Source organism: Neopsephotus bourkii, unplaced genomic scaffold (genome assembly GCF_033783945.1).
Source record: "Neopsephotus bourkii isolate Nb327-2 ecotype Australia unplaced genomic scaffold, CSIRO-AGI_Nbou_v1 NB_1861, whole genome shotgun sequence".
NCBI lineage: Eukaryota > Metazoa > Chordata > Aves > Psittaciformes > Psittacidae > Neopsephotus > Neopsephotus bourkii.
The window spans coordinates 1-10,680 of record NW_026902334.1 but is presented as its reverse complement, the minus strand read 5'-3'; the positions used below and the strand labels follow the sequence as shown (position 1 = coordinate 10,680).

At 39.2% G+C, this 10,680-nt stretch overlaps 1 long non-coding RNA gene across 1 annotated transcript; it reads right to left on the bottom strand.

Moving 5' to 3' along the window:
- Positions 1-1,174: 1,174 nt before the first annotated feature.
- LOC133207289 (uncharacterized) lies at positions 1,175-10,569 on the bottom strand. Its single transcript, XR_009724007.1, has 3 exons — positions 8,893-10,569; positions 3,871-4,077; positions 1,175-1,450 (listed from the first exon to the last, which is right to left on the bottom strand). It is a non-coding gene; the product is annotated as an uncharacterized LOC133207289 (long non-coding RNA).
- Between the last annotated feature and the right edge of the window lie 111 nt (positions 10,570-10,680).

Genomic DNA, 10,680 nt, shown 5'->3' with positions numbered 1-10,680 from the left:
TCAATGTATTCAGCAAAGCCTTATGAAAATTGTAACAAATATGCTTGAAAAAGAAAAAGGGAGAATTGTGGAAGCGTGGTTAGCAGGCAAGGGTTATGTTCCCATGGCTGAACTTGGCCAGGGACCAGTTTTGTAAAAGTCAGTAAGAAACCCAGTTCGGTAAAAAACACCAGCTGTGCAAAAGGATAAGCTGACCTTGTAGTTAACAAGTATCCTGAAGGGAGGAACAAGGATGTTAGAAGAAGGGATGTAACCACAGGAGTTTCCCAAGAATGTGTGTGTGTAGCAGTCTAGCTCTATATATACCCTAGGCTTAAGCAGAATAAACGGATCACTTTTATCAATCATATTCGTTGTGCTGTGTTCCCTCTGCATCGCAACGACATAGAGTCTCCGACAAACCTCAGCCCAGGCTTCAAAGCTGGTAAACACTAAAACAGCAATTACTGGATGCAAGTAAGGTATGACATGCTGAAACTCCGAGACCAACTGCAACAACTCTGAGAGCAACTAAATCAACATTGTGACAAGCGACTATTAGTCTGAAACAATGCATGCTTATCACAAATACAGTTAGACACTTACACAATTTGTACAATTAGACAAATACAATTAGACACAAATACAAATTGACACTCTGGTCAGATCTGCCATTATCTCAACCCTACGTGCCTCACACTAGGTGCCACAAAGAACTGTCGTGGTTTAATCTCATCCAGTAACTCAGAACTACACAGCCTCTTGATCACTCCCCCCTTCTTCCCTCCCCCCCTGCTCCCAGAGGGATGGGAAGAAGAATCAAAAGAACATAAATGCCACGGGTTGAGATAAGAACAGTCCAGTAACTAACATATAGTACAAAAACTACTACTACCACTACCAATAATAATAATAAGGATAAGGGAAATAACAAGGGGAGAGAATACAACTGCTCACCAGCCACTGACTGATACCCAGCCCGACCTGAGCAGTGATCTGGGACTTCCGGATAATTCCCCCCAGTTTATATACCAAGCATGATGTGCTGTGGTATGGAACACCCCTTTGGCTAGTTTGGGTCACGTGTCCTTTCTGCTTCCTTCTGTCTTCTCCTGTTCGTCCTCACAGGCAGAGAATGAGACTGAAGAGTCCATCATTGGGGTAAACATTACTTAGCAACAACTAAGAACATTGGTGTGTTATTATCATTGTTATTAGACTAAAATAAAAAATCACAGCACTGCACCAGCTTCTAGGAAGGAGAAATATAACTGTTACAGCTGAACCCAGGACATACATGCACATGAAAGAAGTAGACTTGAAAAATTACCTGCAAAGCACTGTCAATTTTCATGTTTAGTAATTTGATCTGATGTTCAGGGACTGCCACACTCTGTGAGCAGAAAAGTTGCTGAACTTCAATTCCTGCCAAACATCCATCACAGCCTCTTTCTCGTAGTTGAGATGTTGTCTGTAATTCAAAATAAAAATCCAGCGTAAAGAGTTTTAACATTAAACCAGTTCAAGATTAATTAAATTTTAAAGAGCAGCCAAAAACACCTCACAGAGTTTAAACCATTATAAAGGAGATTAAAAGCAGCACCTGGTGGGAAGAATCTGGAGGAGCTTATTTATTATAATTTATTAAATCTCTACTGCTACTTTGCAAGTACACATTTCCCATAATTTTATGGCATATAGGTTTGGGCTAGCAACTTAATTCAACATTATTTGCTGTTACTATTTCAGCTCCCTCTCAGGACTAAGGATCCTGTTACACAGGCCACATGATGACTCTCATTCCCAGAGGAGGGTCTTACAACTTCAACATAAAGGGTATTACTTGCCACAAAAAATACATTTAATCACGTGGACAAACACTCCTTTGTACACAAGATATATTTTATAAAATTAAGGTTGATTACTGTGGTGTCATTTGAGAAGACCCACACAAGACTAAGATCAACTTAGCACAGCAAGAGAATAGCTTTATTTAATATGATTTAGAAAAATAAGAAATATGAAAAGTCACATATCTAGTTTTAACTGTAAAAAATTACATGACTGAGCAGGGTATAACAAAAAAGCTGCTCTCAACTGCATTTAAGGTCTTGGAGAGAGCTTATTTTTCAGTCTAGAAAGGAGTCTTGCTCTAAAGCAGGATGTTGAAATTGGGGGATTTTTGGTACTACAGCCAATGGTCATTACTTACCTCATTGACACATACAAAACTACAGCTTATTCCAAGTGAAAAAAAAAAGGGAAAATAGTTTTGAGTTACTGACAAAATATTGCCTTAAACTTTATTCTGAAATAGCAGTGTATTCTCTGTCAAGGAGGCTGGGTTTATATGGAAATAATGGATTTACTTCCTCCACAAAGTCAAAATTTTGAAAGACTTCAGCATTTCAAATCCAACCCTTGGGATTCTGTGATTCTGTGATTCTATCAAAATTACTTGCATATTAGTCTATCTAAATTTTGAGAGATTTTATTTATCTAGAGAGCACAGATTTTTTCTTATGCTATCCTAAAATACCACACAAATACTTCAGAGTAATTTTAGTCAATCATAAAAACTGAGAAGATTCTTCTATTTTTATTCTGGAACTAGGAAGAACCTGTATTTTTCTGGTCTCCTCCCCATGTATGTTTAATGAAGGATATGATTAGTATAATATTTGTATTAAAGTCTATTTCAAAATACAGGTTTTCATAACAGAAATAGCTTAGGTGGGCTGTTAAGGAGGTATAAAGAAAGTTAAGGTCCCAGATTCTGAAAACCCAAGTTAAATTTTAGCCACATTTTAAATAAACTAGATAGCAATGGCAGGGCCTTTCTAGAAATTGTAAGTTTTAAGGAACTAAGTATATTAAGCTTAAAATTAACTATTTTTAATGTAAAAGGAGTACAGCTATACCAGGATTAGACCTTTTACAATTATCTGCAATACACGTAAAGCACTCCCAAATCCTTATTTTATCCAGTGAAATAAACTTATGCTGCAGTAAAAATTACAAACAATTCTTCTGCATTCATAGTTCTAAAGGAAACTTGCTTGCTTTCATATACCTTTCACATCCCAGGTTGATAAATGGAAACCTTGACAAGATTTCCATTCAAGATGATAAACAACCTTGTGTGTGCTGCCAAATTGGACTTCAAAAGCACATGCTCTAAGTTACTTGAATTTAAAGAAACTGCATGCAGTGTCTGAAGTCATTTTGATCTATAAGCCTGCGGACTTCAATAGTACAAGGGAGAGGAGAAAAGCTCCTAAAACTGATTTTCTTTTTTCAGCAGTAAAAGTAAGGATTGCACAGATGACAAGTGTTTATGAAAATACAAGTCCAGAGAGTGGTACATGTAAGTGATACAATTCACATTCCAACAACTGATGGAGTAAGCAACATCAAGCTTAGCAGCATAAGACAAAAGTGTTAAAATTGAATGTAAAGATTTAAGTATAAAATAGAATTTGTGCTCAAAATTTAAGAAAAAGTCATTATCTAAATTATTTTTCATCAAGATTTTTTGCTGTTTTTGCAAGGACAACTTTCATATTTTATTCTAAATTCCACTTTTGCCAAACCACATTTGAATGCTGTTAATTAGTTACTAACAAAAAGCTGTTTCCACTGTTTGTGTACTCCTTATATACAATCATATCACAAAGAAAACTTTACACAGCACAGAGATGGTATAATCAGCATATAGGTAAAACAAGTTTTAGCATCTGAAACTAACTGCACCATGATCCCCACTTGAAATATAGCATGTCTTGAAAAATCAGAGATTTTCTTCCTTTATTAGGGCATTCAGCCTGAATTTAGATTTCACTAAAGATAACTGCCATTTCACTAAATATAAGGACAGCAAGACCTCCGTACCTCTGCTGCTCCTCTCCATGATCTTATTGCATCTTCTAGCTCATTTGTGGGGCTTAAACTTGAGGTTCTGGCTCCACTAACATTCTTTTTCTCCTGGGCTACAGCTTCAGCAAAGCAAGAGTGTGCCACTGGCTGGACTTTCTGCACAGCTTGTGACAGGAACTGAAAGTGGACCTGCATCACCGTCAAGAAGCATTGCCCAAGTACCTGCAGGAGAAGAAACAAACCCATTTCAAGCAAATAGAGGATTTCATGGAAGTTTCTTTTTCCTTTGTTCAGTGTTTGGGGTACTCAGATTCTTTTTCTATTAAAATAACACTTCAGATCATTAGGGACTGTAGTGATAGGACAAGGGGTAATGGGTTCAAACTTAAACTGGGGAAGTTTAGATTGGATATAAGGAAGAAATTCTTTACTGTAAGGGTGGTGAGTCACTGGAATGGGTTGCCCAGGGAAGTTGTGAATGCTCCATCCCTGGCAGCGTTCAGGGCCGGGTTGGACAGAGCCTTGGGTGACAAGGTTTAGTGTGAGGTGTCTCTGCCCATGGCAGGAGGTTGGAACTAGATGATCTTAAGGTCCTTTCCAACCCTAACTATTCTATGATTCTAAGCAACATTTGATATTTAGCCATTTACTTAGAATAAGGTAAACAGCAAGCAAACATTATTTTCTACAAATTAAAGGGAGATCATACTGATCCCATGTAATTTTTACTTCTGCACTCAAGTTATGGTTATTTGAAGAATGCAAAGCTTGTTCAGTTACTTAGCAATACTGAGCACATGAAAAAATAAAAAAATGTGAGTAGCATATTATCACAAGGACAAAGTCTACAGCAAAACCCACTTGAACACAGACCTTGTTGAATTTATGCTAAAAAGCCCCCAAAAAAATCTGGATAATTTTAAAACATTATAATTAAAATCAGAAAAGTTTAATCCAGCAGTTTATCTTCTAAGCAGAGCAATAACCAGCAATAAGCATGAAAACCATTTTGCCACATAATGCAGTAGACACACAATGACATTTTTAGAACGTAACAGTGACTGTAGAATGCATGCACAAAGTTGCAGCCCTGTCACTTGCATTGTCTGACAGGAACTGCTAACACCGGCACAAATTACCTCTTCAGAATATTGCACTGAAACAGGTCACTGAACATTCATTTGGAAAGCCCGATGAAAGGCAGGGAAGCGAAGGGCTGCTGGTGCCTCCCCGTACGAGCTGAGCTGAGGGCAGCGCCAGCATCATGCTGGGGAAGGGGGCCCCACCTCCACCCCTTGCACGTTTCCATCCCCCTCTGTCATACTAGTGCTAATGAGAATTATGACTTAAAACAGGCATATGCCTCATTTACTACAAACAGATCACACAACTTGAGTATTTAGGCACAGCCACAACACACGGAAGAACAGACAGGAGTACAACCATCCAGAAAGACAAGCTGAAGAGCAATGCAGCACAAACAGGAATGCTCTGTCTACCTTTAGGGCCACACTCTCCTAAGAAGATGAAAGCTTACCACAAAGCACAGCAACAACACAACAAAACAGCAAGTATTTTCCAAATTACTGGAGAAAGTATTTAAAAACTATTCAGAGTGTTTTGTTGCTTTTATGGAGTTTTTCACACAAAGTGGTTTAAAATGTATATTTGACTTTGATTTATTAAAAAAATACTTGAATTCCATTTTAGAAATAAATCATAAAATACATAGATGTACAAAGCCATTATGCCTTGAAGCAAATAAATCATCAGGCTTACTTTCTGCTACATTCTTCTGGAATAAAAACATTCAGACACAGTGATCACACGAACAGTTATATGCATTAACTATCTACTTCAGAAAAACCAGTGGTAGCAGTGCATTTTTCCATTGCATCTGGACTCCTTTTGACATTCCATTCTGGTTCAATCACATCCTTTCTTTATACAAGGCATGAAATTAATTATTTTTGGTACTTTGACTGACCTCTGAAAGTGGAGTTTGATAAAATGAAAAAAACCTCCAACTTTCCTGGCTACAAGATTAGAAAGATTTCTAAAAACAATGGTGATCTGAATATTTCTGTGTATGAAGAATGCAGTTCTCACGGGAAGAAGAAATTAAGACTCATGAGGAATTTCAAGCCAATTAAGTTTCAAAGAATATTTAAGGTACAGACACTGAAGTTTCCCCTGCCTGGGAATAATGCTCAAAATAAACAAATGATTTAGGGTTTTTTTAAGTAACGGCACACAACATTCCTAGTATAATTTACAATGTTAAACAGTAAGAACTACTACTTTGTTAAAAAAATAATCTATTTCAGTCTTCCTCAGAAATGGCTAAGAATGGCTTTAGCTGCTTAAATAAAATCCAAGCAGTGGAGGATTTTTGCACTGTCAAATGCTCATGGCAGATGTCAAACTCACTTCGCTTTAAAGTTTACTAACTGAAGATTTTCTTCCAAAGAGGTGAAACTGCCTTAACTGTGAGAAAGAAGTATGACCACAACAGTTTAACAAATACAGGCAGGGTTGGCCAGCAGGTATTAAAGTGTATAAAGCAATATACTAAATCTCTGTTGCCAAGTCTGCAGAACAATATTAGCATATGGATGCATTTTATTCAATGTACAGACACACCATCATCTCTTTTTGCAAGCTTGTTTTTTCCTACTTTCCCAAGCAGAATTGTTTGGCTCTCCTACTTTAGACCATATCTCAAGGTTTAAGCCCAGCTAGTAACTCAGAAACATGCAGACACTCACTCCCCCTCTTCTTCCTCCCCCCACTCCAGGAGAGATGAGGAGAAGAATCAAAAGAATGTAACTCCCACAGGCTGAGATAAGAACAGTCCAGTAACAAAGGTATAATACAAAACCACTACTACTACCACCAGTAATAACGGAAAGAATACAATTGCTCACCACCTGCCAACTGATATCCAGCCAGACCTGAGCAGTGATCCGGGCCTTCCAGGTTAACTCCCTCCAATATAGATACGGGGCATGTCCAGCATGACCAAGTATATCCAGGTCCCTGAGCAAAAGCAATCCCACAAGTGTGTTTGCCTTTACCTGAAGCAGGAATAACCCAGACTGTCTTCCCCAGCAAATTCTTTATGTGCACCACAGGAAATTAATCCCATTCTACAGTAGGTAAGTTATGATTAGGCTGGGCCAGCCCTGTTGGCAGATCCCCTAGTGTTAACCAACCAGGTGGCCTTTGTGTATCCCTATGTTTGAAAGTCCCACCACCATTGCTCTCAATGTAGTTTTTAACAGCGCATTGTACTGTTCAGTTTTTCCAGAGGCTGGTGCATGATAAGGGATGTGATATACCCACTCAGTGGCCCAAGTGTCTAGAAAGTTGTTCTGGAAATGAGTCCCATTGTCTGACTCAATTATTTCTGGGGTGCCGTGTGGCCACAAGACTTGTTTCTCAAGGCCCAGGATAGTGTTCCGAGCAGCGGTGAGGCACAGCGTATGTCCTCCATACCAGAGAGGCTTTAACTGCTTGGCTTTCTTAATTGCAGCACATGTTTCACATTTGTGAATAACCTGGGCAATAGTGTCCATTGTTAAGTCCACCCCTCGATCTCGAGCCCATTTATATGTTGCATCTCTGCCCTGATGGCCTCAGGTGTCATGGGCCCACCAGGCTAAAAATAATACACTCTTTTGTTGCCATAAGAAATCCATCTGAGCCACTTCAATCTTTATCTACCTGCTTTATCTACCTCTTGGTTGTTTTTGTGTTCCTCAGTGGCCCAACTCCTTGGTACCCAAGCATCCAAGTGGCCTACCTTCACCAGCAGGTTCTGTACCCAGGCAGTGATATCTTGCCACAGTGCAGCAGCCCAGATGAGTTTACCTCTATGTTGCCAGTTGCTCTGCTTCCATTGCTGCAATCACCCCCACAAGTCATTTGCCACCATCCATGAGTCAGTATAAACTACTGGCCATTTGTCTTGTTCATCAGTGTCCAAAGCCAGCTGGATGGCTTTCACCTTGGCAGACTGACTCGATTAACCCTCTCCTTCAGCAGTTTCTGCAACTTGTCGTTGGGGACTCCATGCAGCTGCCTTCCATCTCCAACGTTTTCCCACACTGTCCTGGGTTTAGGAGTAGCAGTCATTTTTTCTCCTTTTCAGTAGCTGGTGCAGCACTGTGTTTTTGACTTTCGGCTTGGGAACAGAGCTGATAACACTGATGTTTAGTCTGATCAAGGACTTTGTGAGTCTCAGGCTCTGTCAGGGAGGAGGGAAGCCAGGAGGAAGCAGAAACAGGACACCTGACCCAAACTGACCAAAGAGGTATTCCATACCACAACACGTCATGACCAGGGTGTAACTGGGAGTTACCTGGAAGGGCACTCACTGCTTGGTTGGGCTCATTTCGGTGGCTGGTACCGTCTTCTCTTCCCTTGTTATTTCTCTTATCATTAGTATTACTAGTGGTAGCAGTAGTGATTTGTGTTATACCTTAGTTACTAAACTGTTCTTATCTCAACCCGTAGGAGTTACATTCTTTTGATTCTCCTCCCCACTCCTCTGGGGGGGAAGGGAAGAAAGAAAGGGGGGGAGAAACTGCGTGGCTGACTGGGTTTATACCACGACACACATTCACACGACTGAGAAAGTCCTTGATCAGAGTAAACATTACCTAGGAACATCTAAAAGCATTGGTGTGATATCAGCACTGTTCCCACACTCAAGTAGAAAACACAACACTGCACCCAGCAACTAAGAATGAGAAAATACTGCTACTGCTGAACCCAGGACACCATACTAAGAACAACCTAAAATCTAGAGACTATGTAGTACTCAAAGTGGAATCATCACAGGTGTCAACTATTAACTTTTTCTTGGTAGTGATGTGTTTTCTGAAACCATTTCTTAGAATAATTTTATTGCATATACAATGACGTCTCCAGCTTGCAAGCTTTTTGTCCCAAGAAATACAGCTCTAGCACCTCAACTTCCTTAATATGTTACCATGTAGGACAGCTGTCTATCTCAGCAGGGAATAACCTTACCTAAAGGAATCTGTCTTCCTGTTTAGGCAGTTAGAGGCAATGATACTGTTTTGGGAGGTCTCACTTCAGAATTCCTTGTCTCTGAAACAGGGGATGAGTTTAATCAAACTGGTTACCTACAAACAGGAGCATCAGGTAAAGATGCAGTGTTAGGTTTATCTTTCCCATATCATCCTCCTAATGGGGGTACACAGTCAGCTTTGGAATATTTTTCTGGACAAAGCACACACAAAATTGCCAGATTTCATCTCTGAACAGTGATACCATGCAAATTCCCTGGCAAACAAATCTTACACAACAGATTATTTAAAAAAGAACACTACCACTAATAAAGTTAGCAAACAACCAGTGTCAGTCTTCCACACTTGATACAAACAGTGACCTGCAGTTCCAAGTTCAATTTTCCATAGTATATTTTTTTGCTATTTCCCTAAACAAACAGAATACTCAACAAAACAAAACATCACAACACACTGAAAAGTCCTACTGGTTTCCTACTACCCCCTTTTCCCTGAGCAGAGTTCTTAATGGCTTTTGTAACAGTAAGTCCTGTGCACAACCCATCTACCCACCGAAGAATCAGCTTAATATAGTAATATAATGAAGCTAACAATGAGGCATGACTCAAACTGGTGTACCAGATGATGAGATAGCACCCTTTCCCACATATTACTCAAAGTAGGCAGAATATTATTCATTTTTACTATGCAGCAGTGCCCTGCAGTTTTGAAGAATGATCTTGGTTACCATAAAAGTCAGTCGGAGAAACTCTCTGACTCAATTCAGAGTTATAGAAATAAGGCATTCTTTATTTCAGTGCTGGGCGCACATGTAAATCATTCTGCAAAGGTGAGTGCACCCATTACTTGCTGGCAGCAGCTATATATTTAGCATACTCATGCATATGCACAGCATTTCCAGGAACTAATTATAATATCTGTATCCTAATTACTCATGTGTTTTCTTGCTAAGTGGGGGTCCCTGGTGGTCATTGATAGTCTTCCTCACTGTGTTTACTGAATAACCTCAGTGTTTGTGCATGCTCACAAGGTCCTAGTACTTAGTTAGCAGTTATGTTCTTGCTTCTGTTCCAGTCTCGCTCCATGTTGGGCACCATTCTGTTATTTTGAAGGCTGACATCCTTGGTCTTATTTACTGTCTCCTTACTTGTTATAAATCCTGTGACATGCCTTCCCCCATCAGCTGAACATTCCTTTCTCTCTATGCATTAGAAATTAGAACAGTTTGTTCTATTCGATGTTAAAGGCACACACACTATTGCTAGCTTAAAATTTAAGCTTACAATCTCATGACCAAAACACCTCCAAGGGAAGACACAATCCTGCTCATTGAAGAAGTGTTACCTAAAAGACCAACTAGATTCCAGCAGAATTTCAGCTACAGTATTAGAAGACATGGGCAACCTGACAGACTCATTTCTGTTAACAGTCAACTAGTAGTCATAATTTGATATTGACAGCTACTAAAATGCTAACTATGATTTAGAAAAAAAAGTATTTAAGTATTAAACATTAGAAAAAGTAATTAAAATGTAATACAAAGTATTTCTAAAGACAATGCTAGCAGATCCAAGAGCAGACCATGAGACTGTAGACCAAGACGAGTACAATGGCATTCCAGCAAGCCATAGCATTTTCTACTGATGTGAATCAGCTTTTGGCTACTGACAGTTCTTCAACTTGGAAAAGTCTGAATCCAATCCCTGTAAATCATAGGAAAGATAATAATTTTCAAAAATATATTTAAAATTAGGCTTTAAAATGTTTG